At 37.8% G+C, this 19768-nt stretch overlaps 1 protein-coding gene across 2 annotated transcripts in view; it reads right to left on the reverse strand.

Annotated features, from left to right (window-relative positions):
• The window catches only part of LOC115216595 (5'-AMP-activated protein kinase subunit gamma-1), a 764404-nt gene extending 756061 nt beyond the window's left edge, over positions 1-8343 (reverse strand). For both annotated transcript variants that reach the window (XM_036506548.1, XM_036506547.1), the window contains exon 1: positions 8326-8343. The gene's annotated coding sequence lies outside the window, so the exon portion shown is untranslated. The remainder of the gene's footprint in view (positions 1-8325) is intronic.
• Positions 8344-19768: the final 11425 nt, after the last annotated feature.

Genomic DNA, 19768 nt, shown 5'->3' on the forward strand with positions numbered 1-19768 from the left:
AAAACCTTTGGAGGAGTACACTTTAATCATAATTATAGGAGGGATTGAAAAAGAACTCCGCCATCAAAGATGTAATACCAACCATTAATAAGATGAATTTGAACTTAGCAACAGGTTCTGATGGTTTTGCTGTAATTCTTTTAGAGACATGCAAGAAAACTTGTAATTAAACAAGTGACGATATTTTGCAGCCCTTTTTTCAAATGTGACTAACTTCTCAAAATGTTACAAGAAGGTATATTATGCCATATCTGCGAAGGAGAAAGCAGAAGAATGTGATCAGCTTTCTATTGCTCAATCATTGATGGACAGCATGGCTTCTGTCCTGGAAGGAGCCGCCTCACGCACCTACTTCAGCATTACAACTGGGTACTGAAACAGCAACACTATCATTTAAATGTCGATATGATGTATTTTAACTTAGAGAAGGCCTTCAGTAAAGTTGACCATGGAATGATATGATATATCACAAACTGCATGCCGTCAGCTTGTCTGGAAATCTAGCAGGAGTCAGGTAGTTTGATTGTAGCCAATGGTCTTCTCTCCTGGAAACATCAGTTATTGTGGGAATCCTCAGAGAACAATGTTGGGGTTACTACTGTTCATGGTGGCTCACTCAAACATCTCCCTATTCATACATATTTCTTTATTACCCACAAGGGGCTAAACACAGAAAGGACAAACAAGGACAGACATAGGTATTAAGTCGATTATATCGAACCCAGTGTGTAACTGGTACTTAATTAATCGACCCCGAAAGGATGAAAGGCAAAGTCGACCTCGGCGGAATTTGAACTCACAACGTAATGGCAGATGAAATACCACTAAGCATTTCACCCGGTGTGCTAACGTTTCTGCCAGCTCACCGCCATCTCCTTATTCATACAGTCAGCAATAACTCTTACAAGCTGCACTGACTATGGAAAAGCATCAGTGGTAGTTAAGAATTCTGATGATAATGCAAAACTACAAAAAGACCTGATCACAATATACAAGTGGGCTGAAGGAAACCACATGCAGTTCAATGGTGAGAAATCTCTGGCACTCCACAGTTAACCCACAGATTGCAATTGGAATACATAAAGCTAGGAAGTACTGAAAGTCTCCAGTCACAGTCAAGTGTGTGATTTCAGAATTCATGTGAATAACGATGCATCATTCTGTGTTCATATTGCTAAGATGGCAACAATTTGCAAATGATTGACTAGTTGGATTCTGAGATGATTCAGAACATGAAGACAAAAATAAGAAATAAAGAGAAAAGACATCAGCTACAGTTTCCAATCATAAACCTAGCATGGTATTTTTTTCGCTCATGACATCTTATTTACAGAGCCTACTTTTAACCCAATATTTTGTAATAACTACAGCATTGTCTTTTCAGGCTGTAAATATCGGAAAATATTTTGTGCGAAGAATAAAATTCTGTTAATTGTTTATAAGTGTTGTGCATTCATTAGACGTGTAACTTTTAAAACCTACAGAAATATAACGATATATTTTAACTTGTGAGTGTACAAAACTAAATGTATGTTAAACTAAAGGTTTAACAAACCATTTTGACATCATCAAAACTTGACTGGTTTAGAGTTTTTTAATACTTTTATTATATTTATATTATTTTGTTGTTATATTTCGGGACAGTCGGTTTTTTTTTTTGCCAAATAAACGCATGCTCAATATATTCGTTCTTCATTCGTTTATTTTATCTTACGTCCATTGTTAATTGGCAAAAAAAAAAAGAAAGAAAAAGAATGACCGTCCCAAAATATAACAATATTTATTTAAACACACGGTTTCACAACAGGAATCTTGCAACACAAATCCATAAATGTATATTATTTAATTTTTTTTATTGTTTTCAGTAGTGAATCTGCCACATCTTGTTGCTCTCCAAGTATTTGAACTCCTTCACCGGTTCTAGACCTTCCATCAACCTTACCAACCCCTCTACCTTCGTTTCCTCAACCTCCATCTTGTCTCTCTTCTTCTGCTTCTCTTTCCTCTTCAGCATTTCTACCACCAGCTCTTTCTCTTCCTTCAGCTCCTGCATTACTCGCTCAGGTTCCTTCTACATTTCGCCTTTGTCACACTCTCCTTCCTTCTATTCATTCTTTGCCTTCATTTTATTTCCAATTGTTCTATTCCTATCGTCAAATACCGACCTATTCCACGTCTTGCTTCTGATCCTCCTCCTCCTCCACCTGTTTTCCATTTCTATCACCACCTCCTCTACTTCTTCTTCTTCCTCTTCTTCTTCTTCTTCTTCTTCTTTCACTCTAACCTCCGTCACCCCATTGCTTGAACACTCCAGTTCGTCTTCCGGATCGCCGTCAGGAATCTCCCAGATAGTCTCCAATAAGGAGGCGAACCTCACAGCTTTACCCCTTATAAATCTGCACTTCCGACACATACATATGTCTAACAAGTCAGTTTTCCGAGACATAATACTACTTGCAAATATGGAGCCTCTGGCTTCGTTAGCTTTTCTTTCAGAACAACATATAAATCTGCAAAAACTGCGGAACATATGCTTTTTCTGATTGGGTTTCTCTCTTGAAGACGACTCTTCCGGCAACGACTGTATTCGCGATAACGGATACAGTTCGTTCGGTGGCGAGGGCGGCGGACACGTCATTTCTTTCTTTTTTTTGTTTTTGTTTTTTTTTTTTAAATTAAATGCGCGAATATAAAAATCTAACGAAAATAAACAAACGAAAATAAACAAACACAATAGAAAGATGAAGGAAGAAGAAAAGAAAAGAAAGAAGCAATGGCGAAGTGACGTTGTCAATAAACTAAAATTCAGGGAAAAATAGAGAAATTCGTGTTAAAACCAATTGGTAAATAAGTAATCAATCAAATACATAATTATACAAAGATAGGCTCATTAAGTTAAAATAATCAAAGATTATTATTTAGATCAAAGAAGTAGATCAATAATTCACATAAATATCAACCTGAGATCGATTTGCAGCAATTCCGACGACAACAGAATTGAAGTGAGCAAAATCTTCAGATTGTATTCATAGAATTGTTACGTCATAATCATTCATTTTTTATTTATATTATTTATATAAAGGTTTTCATGAAAAATGTTTCGTTTTTACACATTTCTGGGAATCGTTAATATTTTTTTTACGAATAAGAACAGCCATTTCATTATATAACTCGCAAACTATTTTAAAAAATAAATCAGCTTTCTTAAAGGATTAATTACCAAAACATTACTATAAATGTCCGTTTTCTTAAATATTTACAGTAAGGTTCACACACACACACACTTTCCCATTCAGTCGTGTCCGACGATTGTTAATTGACCTCTCCACACTTGAAAGGTTTTTTTCAGTCTAAAACTGTTCGGCAACATAAGTTGGATGCTAGGTGATTAAATTCAATTGCTACCTTAATGTGTGTGTGTGTAATAGTGTTGTGTAGTACAAAATGGTTGGCCAGATAAGTATAAAGGGCTCTCTCCCCCCATCTACCTTCTAGGCCTCCTATTTCTAGCTGTTCGTTACCATTGTCTAACTCTTGTAGTGTATTCAGAAGCAAGCATTAGTCTTTCCTGCCAGTATCCGACAGTACCAAGATTTTTGCTAGGCTTCCCCTTAGTAATGGTTATCTTGTGGCCCCAGGCAAGAAATCTCGGAGCAACATTGCACGCCAAACATAGAATGCATTGGCGTATATGCTATGGCTATTATGCTCTGCGCTTCTGACGTGTTGGTGGGAAGAAAGAGACGGTGGAAGGAGAGGATACACGGGGACAGAGAATAAGATATTGCGATTAGCTTTGGAGCAAATTCCAACAGACTTAATTTCTGACAACCCCCTATTGCTTGAGGTTGGTACCTGTTGACTTATCACTGCCCGTCCCCATCATAATGAAGATTGTTGAAGAACACGAAAACAACACAATAGCACTTCAGTGTGTAGTTACCATTTAAGAATCTATCTGAACACACACACACACATACATGAAGTGGCTGTGTGGTAAGTAGCTTGTTTATCAACTACGTGGTTCCGGGTTCAGTCCCACTGCGTGGCACCTTGAGCAACACCCTAACCACTAAGCCACGCGCCTTCACATTTTATAATACAATCCTGTATAATCTACAGGGATGGCTCTAGATAATCTACATCCAAAGGAGGACTTCAGTGAAACCCTTACAAACCTAGTTACGCTACCCGGTAAATGACAAGCATATTTATGATTATACATGTAGAAATAATTCTCGTTGGTTTGAGTAAAAGATGTGTATGCAGATCCATGTTTAAGTGTGGATGCGATCGGATTGGATGCAGAATCGAAGAAGTCGGCTACCCCACCAGATCCGCCTCGAAATATAACCCAACTAGTCCCGCTTCAAACCTAAGAATTTCTTGGCCCATCGATCTCTGAACTCGACTAGATTTTGTTTTGTTGGAAGAATGAATATCAAATCCAGTCTCATCAAGAATAATGCATCTAGTACGATGCTCTACCATTTCAACCACCGCAACCTATTCGTTCTTAATTCAATAACATTGATTTCTGTTTTTCAATTAGTTCAACGAAGTTTTAATGGACATATATACTCGATTTTCATATCGATACATATTTATCCTTTCTTCTGTACCCGTGTCAGCCGTTAGACTGCGGCCATGCTGGGACACCACCTTGAAAAATTTCTAATCGAATGAATCGACCCCAGTACTTATTCTATCAGTTTCTTTGCCGAACCGCTAAGTTACGGGCCATAAACACACTAACATCGGTTGTCAAGTGGTGGCGGGGGACAAACACAGATGCAAAAATACACACACACACATACATGCATACATACATACATACATATACACACACGATGGGCTTCTTTCAGTTTCTGTCTACCAAATCCACTCAAGGCTTTCGTTGGTCCGAGGGTATACTAGAAGACACATGGAACAAATAGATTTGATTAAATTCGAATGACCTTCAAGAAATTTTGTTTTTTCGGCTGTGTTTGATTCAAACTGCTCATTCACCTCATGTTTTAGGATTGGATGCAAAAATAAAAGTCAATAATTCATTCCTGGATTCACAGAACATTTCGTGTAGCATTTGAGCTGTAAAGCATTTTCCTTTTGTCCTTGTAGATTGGAAGTGAGTTTGGAATTCAAACCATTTTCGTAAAATTCTGCTAATAACTGGTTCTATTGTGGATCCTATCGTTATACTGGCATTGTCGGTTCCTATAACCAGTGAATTTTTTATGAGGGGATCTCAGGTGACAACGCGAGTTATTTCTCCCGTTCCCTGCATTCGGTCAAAGCGGAAAGGGTAACGATAAAGTACTCGATAATCTTTTATTTGGATTATCATGAAAGCGAAAGAAAAAATTCAACAATAAATTAAGGCGTAACGTACTTGGGGGAAAAATGGAGAAGAAAAAGGGTAACTATTGTGAAAATGTCACGATCTGAGAAAAATGCTAAATAAATTTTTCAAACTGTTATTTTCCCTGCTAAATGCTAGATTCGAGATTTTCCTGCAAAATGCTTAGAAAAAAAATCTTAGATTTAGCATTAAAAATAGTAAATTAGCAACACTCCTGAACATCTTTTAAAACAGGCGGAGCCCATCACTCTTACAGAGTTTCTTTTACCTCTTCTGAATGAGAGAGAGTGTTTGTGTGTGTGAAGGGCAGATGGGGAAGAGAACGAAAGGTAGAGAGATATATGCATACACGCATGTATGTGCGTGTACAAACGTTTGTTTTAATCAATAGCGACCCTATACCAAGTGGACATAACTCTGATAGCTGACTGCGCAAATTTAACTTCAAGGGAGGTAAGTCTCATCTTACTAGCGATAACGAATACCTTTACGCGGTTAATCGGGCTGTTAGAAATAGCAGCCAAATAATAACCAACTACCTTTAAAAAAATTTGATTTTAATATGGCCACTTCTCTGAGAACTGAGGTGTTTAGAAAGTAGGCTTCGTTCGTACACACACTGAAACAATCTGTAGATAACTTCTTAAGCCCCACATCTGGAATGTACTTGTGTGTGTGAATGAATGGATCTCTGCCAGTTCTGGTAACGAGTGTTCGGGTGTTCCATTACCAGGGTTTCCTGCTCATTGATTTTACTTGGAGCTAACAGACAAATCATCGACTCTTAACATAATCCCAAGGCGCAATTAGTGTAACAACTGTGCACCACTAAATTACCGGTACAAGCACTCCAACGGGTTTCCACACAGTTTCCATCGGTCCATTTTCAAGTACAAGGCTTGGGGCAACCTAAAGGTAGAGTAAAAGATATTTACCTGAAGTGCTTTGTGGTGGAATTGAACTAATGATATTCAGATTGCAAAGAAAACTTCTTAACCAGTCAGCCATGCTTGTCCATTACATCGATATGTACACAGATATGCAGCACACACACACATTTATACATGTACATACATACGTACATATATATGTACGCATATAATGGAATAATAATGGAAGCACTCCGTCGGTTATGACGATGAGGGTTCCGGTTGATCCGGATCAACGGAACAGCCTGCTCGTGAAATTAACGTGTAAGTGGCTGAGCATTCCACAGACACATGTACCCTTAGCGTGACACAGAGAGTGACAAGGCCAGCCCTTTGAAATACAGGTACAACAGAAACAGGAAGTAAGAGAAAGTTGTGGTGAAAGAGTACAGCAGGGATCACCACCATCCCCTGCCGGAGCCTCGTGGAGCTTTAGGTGTTTTCGCTCAATAAACACTCACAACGCCCGGTCTGGGAATCGAAACCACGATCCTATGACCGCGAGTCCGCTGCCCTAACCACTGGGTCATTGCGCCTCCACATACATACATACATATATACGTGCGTATATACGTACACATACATGCATACGTACACACATGCATACCTACATATATAGATACGTACGCAAGTACGTACATATACATAAATACGTACGCACATACATACGTATGTACGTACGTATATGCATGCATACATGCATACGTACGTATGTACACGCATTCGTGCGTACGTACATACACACACATACTTACATACGTATGTGTATGCATACATACATACAGACATATGTACATGCATGGATGTATACATACGTATGTGCACATATATACGTAAGTGCGTACACACATACATACATACATACATACATACACACACACACACACACACTCACAGACTTTCGACTCAGCATGTGTGACTGTCACTGACGGATTCTCTTGTCAGAAATGTTAAAGATGTCAGCAACACCATTTAATGCTGAAGTCAATAACAACTTGCGCAGATTCTTGCCAAGGATTCCAAGAGAAAGCAAAAACAAAATCTCCAGCTTTATAATGAGGCAGGTGTTATTCCAGAATTGCCTTGTCTGAGAAAGATGTCTAAGTAAAAGCTAAGAGCCTCTTACTTTCAGCTGTTGGATGGTCGTTGACTCTACCGAGTTTATTCATCCTTCGATGGATTTTGTTTGTCATCCTGCAGGCTGTCCGACGAAAGCCTCCTTCCTTACCGGACAGGCTTAGTAAGGTTGGTAGTTTAGTTGTAGAAGGCTTGACCATGCCACAAGTCGTACTGGGCTACATGTTACCAGTAGCACAAAGACTGACCTGACACAGGTCACATACATGTGTAACACGTGTAATTCAGTTCATATACACAAACACATGTAAACATATTTGTAAATAGGTACAGACAATTACACGCACACACACACAGGCATACGCACACATACATCTTTTAAAAAAATGCGTTGAAGGTTATGAAAACAAAAACTGGAGAAATTATCGCTGTCTATGTGCCTTTCAGTGCATGCGTTTGTGTGTATGTGTAGGTATATATTTACAGGTGTCTGTGTGTGTTTTTGGTGATTAAAAGAATGTGTATATGTCAGCAAGTGACTTCGTATGTGCGTCTGTGTGTGCGTGTGTGTAAGCTTATTTTTTTCTCAACTGGAAGAGGGCCAAATGTCTACATGCTTTACTAACGCTCTCTTGTTATGGTTTATATTTGAATGATTAGTAGTAATAGTAGTAGTAGGAGTAGTAGTGGTAGTAGTAATAGTGGTTGTAGTAGTAGCAGTAGTAGCTGTTGTGCATTGTCATCTGGTCCATTCCACACATTGTTCAATCTATGATTTAACCACACAACAAACAAAAGTGGTTAAAGAAGGTGGCAGACACAGCTTCCTTGCAATGACAACTTCATGTGTTGGTTCCACCAAACTTCTTCATACCCAAAATTAAGAACATTCAAAATCAAGGATGAATTTGGAATCGAAAAGCAAACGTCATGTCTTAAAAACTGGAGGAGAAACACATACACACACACACACACACACACATACGTGCATAACCGTAGAAATATATGCCTATCTGTCCGTATGTACGCACATATAAACAGATAATAAGTGTTGTACACAAATATAAGTGTATGTTTATGCGGTAGTATCTATACTTACATATGTGTCCATGCATTTCTGTGCATGCACGTGTGTGTGTATGTAATTATTTATGTATATTTGTGAACATCTGTTTGAACACACGTATTTGCATGTGTGCATTCATGTTTGTATGTGGCAATGTGGAGGAATCTCTGCCAGTAATATATATGTATTTATATGTATTTATGTAAACGTACATATATCTGTATATGTGAAATACTTGTATATTAAAGCTCAACTGCTTTTGTGTATAAAAACAAAAAACATGTGTATCCCCCATTAAGATGAGTTTAAAATCTGTGGCTACACAAATATAAACACGTATCCATCAGCTACCGATGAAAGGTTTATTTTAGTATCAAATATTTAGGCTTGTGTTTTTACCTACGATGTTTGTGCTTAAAAAAGCAATATTCTTACATCATCATCATCATTTAACGTCCGTTTTTCCATGCTTGCATTGGTTGGATGGTTTGACAGGAGCTGGGTAGCTGCCCAGGCACCGTGTTTGTTCTGGCATGGTTTCTACAGCTTGATGCTCTCCCAAACACCAACCACTTTACAGAGAGTATTGGATGCTCTCACGCAGCACCGGCACAGGTGTGTTTACGTGGCACTGGTACAGATGATTTTTACGTGGCAACAACACCCACAAGCCTGCAAGATTAGAAACGCTCAGCTAGAGAGGGACATGGACAATCATGCTTTCACTTAGCTTAGCATGTCTTCTCAAGCACAGTAAACCTTCCATAGTTTCGGCCCTCTGCCATCCCCTCTGTGAGACCCAATGTCTGAAGGTCCTTTCTCACCACTTCTTCCTACGTCTTCCCCTTCCACATGTTCCCTCCACAATTAGAGATCAGCACATCTTTATGCAATTGTTTTCATTCATATACACTACATGACCATACCAGTGCAATCCTCTCTCTTGCACATTACATCCGATGGCTTATATTCCCAGTTTTTCTCTCAAATCACCTACACTTTGTCGTACATACACACTGACATTATCCATTCAGCAGGGCATGCTGGCTTCATTCCTTTCAAGGTGTTGCATTTCCACAGTAATCACAGCCTATGTTTTACTGCCATGTAGCATAGCTGTTTGTACACACAACAGCCCATTCTGCCCAGCCCATTCTTATTCAAACAGCTCTGCATTCAGAACAGCCTTCACCATTGCTAGCTTGGTCACTAAGTAACAGAAACTGTCTACTACTTCTAAGGATCCCACTGGACATTTGAGGGAGTCTATTTTCTGGTGTTTAATATACCTGCACATCAGCCACATGTAAGGACTACTTTCTCTGTTAACCTTCCTGTTATACCACTGCACCTCTTCTGTGTCCATAGCTTGTACTGGATTACAACTTATGAAATTATACCAATACCTTTTCAACATATTGAGCAGGGCCATCTCCCTGAAGGAATCTGTGATTTGTCTGTTTTTCTACTTATTAGGGTTTTGGCCTTTGCTAAATTAACTCCAAGGTCCTTTGGTTCCAGTCCTTGCTTCTATACCTGAAATTTCTTCTCTAGTTCTGGTAATGATTCAGCAATAAGAATAAGGTCATCAGAGTAGAGAAGCTCCCAAGAGAGCTTAAATTCTTATTATAGCCTGGAGGACTATGATAAACAAAATGGGGCTGAGAACCAATCCCTGGTGGGTTGCTTCTTGTACACTAAATTCCTTGTTACACTCATTGGCCACTTTCACTTTACTGACAGTATTCCTGTAACTGATTTTTACAGCTCTCATCACCCACTCGTCTATCCCTAGCTTCCACATTACCCACCAGATAAGGGAGCAAGGGACCCTGTCAAATGATTTCTCCATGTCAACAAAAACCAAGTACAGAAGTTTATTTTTGGCCAAGTACTTCCCCTGCAATTGTCTCACCAGGAAGACAGCATTAGAGGTGCTTCTTTCAGGCACAAAAGCAAACTGCATCTCATAAAGGCTACTTTTCTTCCTAATTATAATTGAACTATGATCTTTTCTGTAACTTTCATCACCTGATCCAGTAATTTGATGCCTCTGTAATTATTTCTGTCTAAAGCATTGCCTTCATCTTTGTAACAGTTGACTATAATGCTGCTACACCTGTGGTTGGACATGACTTCCTCGTGGACAACCTGATTAACTCTATGGGTGACTAGGTCATATTCCATTCTGCCAGATATTTTAAGTATCTCAGCAGTGATTCCTGAAGGGCCAGGGGCTCTCCTTGTCTTCATATCCTTAATTGCTTCATGTACTAAGTTACTGCCAATTCAGATAGCGAATCCCTCTGTTGGGTTCATGTTGGGCCCACTCTCCTCCCAAGCATTCTCTGCATTTAGCAACCTTCCATAGTGACACTTCCATGCCCTACTCTGCAGAACCATTACAGAAACTGAAAGAAACCTGTTGAGTGTGTGTGTATATATATATATATTACATGTTTCAGGTTTTTTTACTGTGGCCATGCTGGAGCACTACCTTAAAGGGCTTTTAGTCAAAGAAATCAGCCTCAGGACTTATTCTTTGTATGCCTAGTATTTATTTTATTGGGGTCTTTTGCTAAACTGCTAGGTTATGAGAACATAAACACATCAACATCGGTTGTCAAGCAATGATCGGGGGACAAATACACACACACAAACACACACACACACACACACACACACACACATATATATATACATACAACAAGCTTCTTTCAGTTTCCGTCTACCAAATCCACTCACTTGGCTTTGGTCGGCCTGAGGCTATAGTAGAAAACTATAATAGAAATCCACGGTGCCATGCTGTGGGACTGAACCCAGAACCATGTGATTGAGAAGCAAGCTTCTTACTGATATATAAACATAGAATAGGAAATTTTATGGGAAGTTTTAAATGTTTAAAATTAACATTCAACAACAGATACAAGCTGATGACCATGGCTGTAAATGTGTGTGTGTGTGTGTATCTATATATATCTGTGTGTATGTATCTATATTTCCATGTGTGTGTGTGAGAGAGAGAGAGAGAGAGTACGTAGTTAAATAACATTTTAGTGAAAACCTTGCAGAATGCTATGCAAAACTCGTCCACAGTTATTGACTACCTGGTGTCATCACACAATGGAAATGCTCCTGCTATTTGATATACATCAGGAATTCTATAGTATCCGTAGAGTTTATATATATAGACAAATGATAGAAAATGGAATGAATGACATTCTTTATTTAAAATCGCTACAATTGTTTCAATACACTTTTACACCTTTATTCATTGATATAAAATATTCTCCTCAGGTGATTGTTTAAATAAATCCTTCATTAGAATCTCTTGTCATTTCACTCAGTGGGATAATGTATATCCAAAGTGATGTATCATCTTTACAGACAAAACTAATCCCATTGATATAATAACAGATAAAATACAATTACAATCAAAATACATAAATAAATTAATAAATGAATGCTGAAAATCTTAATGATAGTAGTACTGGAAACAGCTACAAGGATAGTAATGAAAGGCATATCGAAAGCATTAATGAAAACCATGGAAACAATAAGGGAAAACTTAAAAATAGAAGAGAATTTGTTACAACTGTTTAGAAAACAGTGTGGTAAGTAATTGTAGTTTCAGGGACAGGAATGTATGTCCTCTGCAAAATGAATGCCTTCAGAACATAATATATAAATGGACAGTGAGAATGCTAGCAGATACATATGTATATATTGGTGTAACTGCAGATTCTTTCAAAAGTTGATTTTGAAGCTATATTGCATCATTTAAAAGACACTGCACATCACTTGCAGACCTGGTCTGGAGACTTAAAGAAGGAAGAGTGCAATACAACATCACAAGGTCAGTAATAAAAAATGTATGTCTCTATAATACATTTATTTTGATCTTGTAAGATCTGTTCTGAGGAAACCCTATGCATTTAAATGTGTGCAGATAAATTAGTGAACAGGCACCCCAAAGATGTAACTACAAGCTAAAATGCTCATTTTCACAGTTTTGTAAAAAATAATTAACATTTAAAACTTTCCATTCAACCTACTTCAATCTTTCTTCTTTCTCTATTATATTGTATGTATTTGCCTCAATTTCTTAAAAATTGTTGAATGTACACAAATATACGTGTGTGTGCGTATGCATTACCTTACATCTGTGTTAGATTTAGACCAAGAATGTTTGTTATAAGTATATATATGTCCATATATAGGAAAAATATACAGGGTAGGAAAATCATAGAAATTTTTCTACCATGACCTAGCATTCAGAAAATAGTCACCACTTGCATGGTGGATTTGAAAAGTTATAAAGATGAGACATGTTAAGCTTTGGTGTACCTGCTGATGAGAACTTCGCCTAGCAAATTATTATATTTGCTAATTAAAGTTTGAAACCAGTAACAAAATATGGTAAATGTTTTTATTTTTCATTCCCTTCGAAATTACCCCTAATCATGGTTTGGATTTTGACTGTTAGGATCACCTCTTTTGTGATTAAATGTACACTAATTTTATGTGTGTCCATATATAAATAGATACTTGTGGATATATCTGTTTTACTCTTTTACTTGTTTCAGTTATTTGACTGTGGCCATGCTGGAGCACCGCCTTTAGTCGAACAAATCGATCCCAGGACTTATTCTTTGTAAGCCTAGTACTTATTCTATCAGTCTCTTTTGCTGAACCACTAAATTACGGGTACGCAAACACACCAACATCAGTTGTCAAGCAATGGAGGGGTGGCAAACACAAACACGATGGGCTTCTTTCGGTTTCCATCTACCAGATCCACTCACAAGGCTTTGGTTGGCCCAGAGGCTATAGTAGAAGACGCTTGCCCAAGGTTCCATCCAGTGGGACTGAACCCAGAACCATGTGGTTGGTAAGCAAGCTACTTACCACACAGTCACGCCTGTGTCTATATTATATCTTATTCTGTTTAACTGTATCATATTAGCTATTTCTGTTTTTGCAAACAGTTTGAATACATGTAAAAGGTATATATATACACATATACAAATGAATATGTGTTGTTTATTCTTAAGTTACTTTTATTTCTGTCTTTAGAAAGTAATAAGTGTGTATATAGGAAGTGTATATGTGTGTGCATATATAAATAGATGTATGTATATATATATATTACATTTTACATTATTATGCTATTTCTTTCTTGGCTCTATGGTGGTTGGAATGTATGTGGGAAGTACATATGTGGGCATGTATGGATGAATACGTGTGTGTGTGATTGTGTGTATATGTGTGGGTGTGTGTGTATTTTTACATTTGTATAGAAACAGTGTGGGTATATAAAAATATACACTGTACATTGTGTGTGGGTTATGCTTTCATCTGTAAATATATTGATATAAACACTAAAAATAGTGAGAATGACAGTAAGCAACTTGTATGTATGTACAGGTGGATGTGCATGTGTGTGTGAGGGTATATATATCATCATCATCGTCATCGTTTAATGTCCGCCATCCATGCTGGCATGGGTGGGACGGTTTCACAAGAGCCGACCAAGCAGAAGCCTGCACCAGACATCTGTGACTGTATTGGCAGGATTTTTGCAGCTGGATGCCCTTCACCAACCATCCTAACACCAACCCTCCATATAGAAACCTTGCCAAATCAGACTGGTGCCTGGTACAGCCTTCTGGCTTGCCAGTCCTCAGTCACACTGTCCAACCCATGCAAGCATAGAAAGCGGATGTTAAATGATGATGATGATGATGATGATATATCATCATCATCGTTTAACATCCGTTTTCCATGCTAGCACAGGCTGGATGGTTCAACCGGGGTCTGGGAAGCCAGGAGGCTGCACCAGACTCCAGTCTGATCTGGCAATGTTTCTACAGCTGGATGACTTTCTAATGCCAACCACTCTGTGAGTGTGGTGGGTGCTTTTTACGTGCCACCGGCACAGGGGCCAGGAGGCTGGCAGTGGCCACGATCGGTTGGTGCTTTTTATGTGCCACTGGCATGGAAGCCAGTCAAGGCAGCACTGGCATCAGTCACGTTTGGATAGTGCTTTTTATGTGCCACCGGCATAGGTATCACAACTACAATTTCCATTTGATTTTTATTTTGATGTTGATGTACTTGACTCAATAGGTCTCCTCAAGCACAGCAGATCACCCTACAATCCATATATATATATATAAAATCATATATATATATATAACAATATACACTACATTTTGAGGCAATGTGTGTGAAGGGTAGGTAAGGGCACCTACTAACTTATTTTTTCTTAATTGTTTCAAAAAGCATATAAGAACTAAATGGTAATAAATGAACCTTAAACAGAGGCTCATTGGTGTCTAGAAGGGGGTCAATTGTTTTATCACAGGAGACAAGAAATGAATGGTAATTCAGATCTTTAAAAGAAACAAGGACACATTGGATAAGTACTGAAATGGTCAGTCTTCACCTCCCTATCACTTTATTATCCATACACACTTTATTTCATTATACTCTTTGTTTCATTCTTCAGTCTTTTTAGAACTTTTTTCCTTATGATCTGACCATTGAGTCAGAATGGTAATTTTATTGTCAAAGTGACCCTTTTGTTTTCTTTTGTATATTTCTTCATGTATTTTGTATTTCGATTGTAATTTGTTGCTATTATGCAAAAGTATCGTAAGTCCAAAACATTGCTTTTTCAGAAGAGGGAAAAATAGTTTCACCATTCCATAGCAAAACTGTTGTACTATACTTTGACAATTTTTGATATCTTGGCATCTGAAGCAGCTGGGGATACAACAGTTTGACCAAAAGAACTGGCTACTGCAAGCAAAAATAAATATTGCAAAAAAATGCATTTGGCCAAACGATGGTTTAACATAATAGCAATGAATTGTATTTTGTCTGTCACTATATCTATGGGTTTAGTTTTGTCATTGAACTACTGAAGATGATACATCACTTTCTGTATGCATTCTCACACTGAATGAAATGATTGTAGGATCTAATAAAGGACTTATTTAAACAACCACCTGAGGAGGTGCATTTTACACCTTGAATGTAAGATAAAAATCACACATCTCATCAGTGTACTAAAGGTGTAAAAATGGGTTGAAACAACTGTAGTGATTTTAAATAAAGAATGTTGTTCATTCCATTTTCTATCAGTTATCTATCTATCTGTCTGTCCGTCCCTCCGCCCATCCATCCATCCATCTATCTGCTGCCTGTTTGTCTGTCTGCCTATTTGTTTGTCTGTCTGTCTATCTACTTGTATAAGCAGTTATAGTATTTATGGAATACACAGATTGTATGTTGTGCACTAAATTTGATGGCATTACGAGGCATCTTGCATGGTTGTATATATTTAACCAAAGGCACAGGTATCAACCGAAACTTCATGAATAGTATTTGAGAAATGGAAACTGTACTGAAACTCATCAGTTGGACAATACTTGTGAGTGAAAGGTTGAGCTTTGCCACACAGTGAATCACACTAGCACTTGGAAGTTTATATTAAGAGTACTTGTGTCTGTGGAATATTCAGCCACTTACATAATATTCCAATGAATTCAGATAATGCAACTTCCATTTAATTGATATGGTTTATATATATTTAAATATGGCATATATAAATATTGTGTATGCAAAATATTGGGGTTTAGTTCACAGGTGATCTAAATCTGTTATTGAACGTTGATATGTTTGCATCTTTTTTCTGGACGTTTGCCATATCAGGACTTTAACCCTCATGGATTGCGCTTATGGACTTATTTCTACAAGATCAGAAAGTTGAACTGTGAATTTTTATGCCTCCTTTCTCTTCTCTCTCTTCATCTTCTTATTCCTTTACTCCTGGCCTCTATGTCATCATTTCATTAATCTACACCCTTCTCATTTTCTCTGTTTGTCTCTGATGATGGAATATCCCATACTCTGGGATATCCCAGAAACAGCTGTAAGACTTTGGATTTTTTCCAAAAATAATAGTAATAATGTATATGACTTGAGATGTTTGCCTTGCCCTAACGTTTGTTGTCCTCTTTAACAATTATATAAATATTGTATATAGAGAGATTTGCTATATATATATATATATATAATATAGAGAGAGAGTGAGGGGTGTGGCATATATTGATATGATATATAGCTATGTGGCATACATAGAGATATGGCATATATTAATGTCATATATTGTCCAACCCATGCTAGCATGGAAAGTGGATGTTAAACAATGATGATGATATAGGGATAGGGTAGATATTACTACAGTATATATAAATTTTAAACTGCATTTCTGACTAAACACTCCCTCAATAATTAAGAATTAATGAAAAGAGGTTGCTGTATATGAATATCTTTTATTTTTTATTGCTTTCGGTCATTGGAGTGTGGCCAGGCTGGAACACTACACTAAGGGATTGAGTTGAACAAATCAAAGTCTAGTACTTATTCTATCAATTTCTTTTGTCAAACTACTAAGTTACAGAGATGTAAATAAACCAACACTCATTGTCAAGTGCTTAGATACATAAGCACAAAGACACACACACACACACACATATATATATATACTTATGCACACATATACACACACACAGAGTGGGCTTCCACTCAGTTTCCGTTTGTCAAATTCTTCTACAAAACATTGGTTGGGCTGGGGTTATAGAAGAAGACACTTGTTCCAGGTACTTTACTGTGGGACTGAACTTGAAACCGTGTGATTACAAAGGGAAACTTCGTGGGTAATTTTGGAATTTACTTTTCTTTAATCAGTTGGAGATTCTTGCAACAGAGATTAATGAGAAAAATAATAATGTTTTATGTGAAATGCTTGTGTGTGTGTGTATTTATATATATAGTAAACAAGTAAAAGAGCATATATATATATATATGTAAAAAGCACCATCCGTTCGTGGCTGTTGCCAGCCTCGCCTGGCCCTCGTGCCGGTGGCACGTAAAAGCACCATCCGTCCATGGCCGTCTGCCAGCTCTGTCTGGCACCTGTGCGGGTGGCATGTAAAAAGCACCCACTACACTCACGGAGTAGTTGGCGTTAGGAAGGGCATCCAGCCGTAGAAACACTGCCAGATCAGACTGGGCCTGAAGCAGCCTTCTGGCTTCACAGACCCCAGTTGAACCGTCCAACCCATACTAGCATGGAAAGCGGACGTTAAATGATGATGATGATGATGATATACATGATAAACTTTTTGCAGTTTCCATCTACCAAATCCACTCACAAGGCTTTGGTTGGCTTGAAGCTATAGTATAAGATACTTGCCCAAGGTTCCACGCAGTGGGACTGAACCCAGATTTATGTGGTTGGGAAACAAGCTTCTTGCCACACAGCCACACCTGCACCTATATATATATATATATATATATATAATATATATATATATATATATATATATATACACACATACAGGGCCGGCTTAAGGTACTAGCAACTTGGGCAGTGACCTGGGTCACCATGTTCTAGTGGGGCACCAAGGAGGGCATAACAAAGACAAAGAAATTTCCATGACTGTCAGATTGTACATGCTGTAGGTAAGCTTGCCCGGTGCACCCAGCCACCCTAGGGACAGTCCTCTGTGTGTGTGTGTGTATTTATATGTGTGTCTGTGTGTCTGTGACTTTATATATGTGTGTGCATGTATTTCTATGTGTGTGTGTGTATTTGTATGTGTGTGTGTATGTCTGTCTGTGTATCTGTGTGGATGTGTGTGGGCGTGTGTGTTCATTCTTACATGTAAGCTGACCACACAGAAGCAAGACGCATGAAAAGAAATATTGTATTGCAAACTTGTTCTGAATGGTTCCAACACAGAACTGAAGAACTAAACAGATGCTGAAACGATGCTTTGGCAGGATACAAACGTAATTTGCCAGTTCAGTGAGAATGTAGAAGATGAGTGTCTGCTATTATTTTACTCTCTGTATTCATTGGAAGGTATGTGTGATAGAAGAGCCAATAGGGGAGCTTATATGCAGTCATTCAATGTGCTGGAAATAGCAGCCAAATCTTCCCTAGAAACCAATCTTACTGTTTCAATATAAGAGGACACATTAGATAATGTAGTCCGTGATGTGTGATGCCTGAATATAAGATACAATGGTGAAGGCTGGAATATCTCTGTTGCTGCAGACCAGGTTGGAACCAGCCATAGTAACAAAGTTTTCTCGCCACACTTCTTGCTCCATCATCACTGTCACGATGTCCTGGATACATTCCAGACCAGCATCTGCAATCAAGCTGTTGATGTAAGTGTGATGATGTTTTCCTCTTCTTACATCACCACAAAGTAGATTCCACAAGACTAATTTGGATGCTCCCAGTCCAGGGGTGGTGGTTAACTTAGTGACCAGATAGTTTCAGCCGTCTTTGCCTGATCTTCTCACTGGAATGTCTTTGATTATAAGACAACTCAGTCAGAACTGACCAGGCTTGGAATTGAACAAAAACAGAAAAAAGAAGATTTGACTCTATCAGACTTGAAATTGAATTCATGGGTGAGATGATATGGGTGGAATTATATAATAACTAATGGCAATACATCCCCTGACCAATTCCATAGATATATATATTTACCTGTGTGTGTACATACATACATATGTGGATGGGTGTGTGTATACATGTATGTATATATATATATATAATGAACTCTCCCATCATTAGACGACATATGAGGGATTCAACAGTTTCTTACTGAACAACTACACAGATGGTTTATTTATAGTGATCAAATGTTTGTGTAGACATAAGTTCACTCCCTCCATCAGATCGACATTACCTGTACAGGTGCACCGTATGCCACATGTCAGATGATGAAATGATCACAGAGCAATGTGAAATGATGTGCTTTGCTGAAGAACACAATATACATACATACATATATATATATATATATATATATATAACGGGAAGGTTTACAAAAATAAACAAAAGATGACGGCAGGTGGAGTACAAACAAACAAATGTATTAGTATGGCGCTCAGGAATATATATATATATATATATAAATGTATGTGTTTATTTTTCCCTTATTTACAATGAACACGGAAAAAATAGATAAACAGTTACCAGGGTAGCAAAAAATCACACATGTAATAAGGATGTAACACCCTGTTTGTAAAGGTAGAAACTCCGGGTTGATGTGAAATATTTTGTATAATATATATAAATAAATAAATGAATTTCAATGCAGGTGTTATTCAAATTCTTTTATTTCTGATATATGTTTCGAAGACAACATTGGTATTATTCTAAAGGAATAAAATAGTGTAAAACAATGTAACATTCTCATCAGGGAAAGAAAGAAAAAAACCAAACTCATCAATAAGACATTT

This window comes from Octopus sinensis, linkage group LG10 (assembly GCF_006345805.1).
Source record: "Octopus sinensis linkage group LG10, ASM634580v1, whole genome shotgun sequence".
NCBI classification, from domain to species: Eukaryota; Metazoa; Mollusca; class Cephalopoda; order Octopoda; family Octopodidae; genus Octopus; species Octopus sinensis.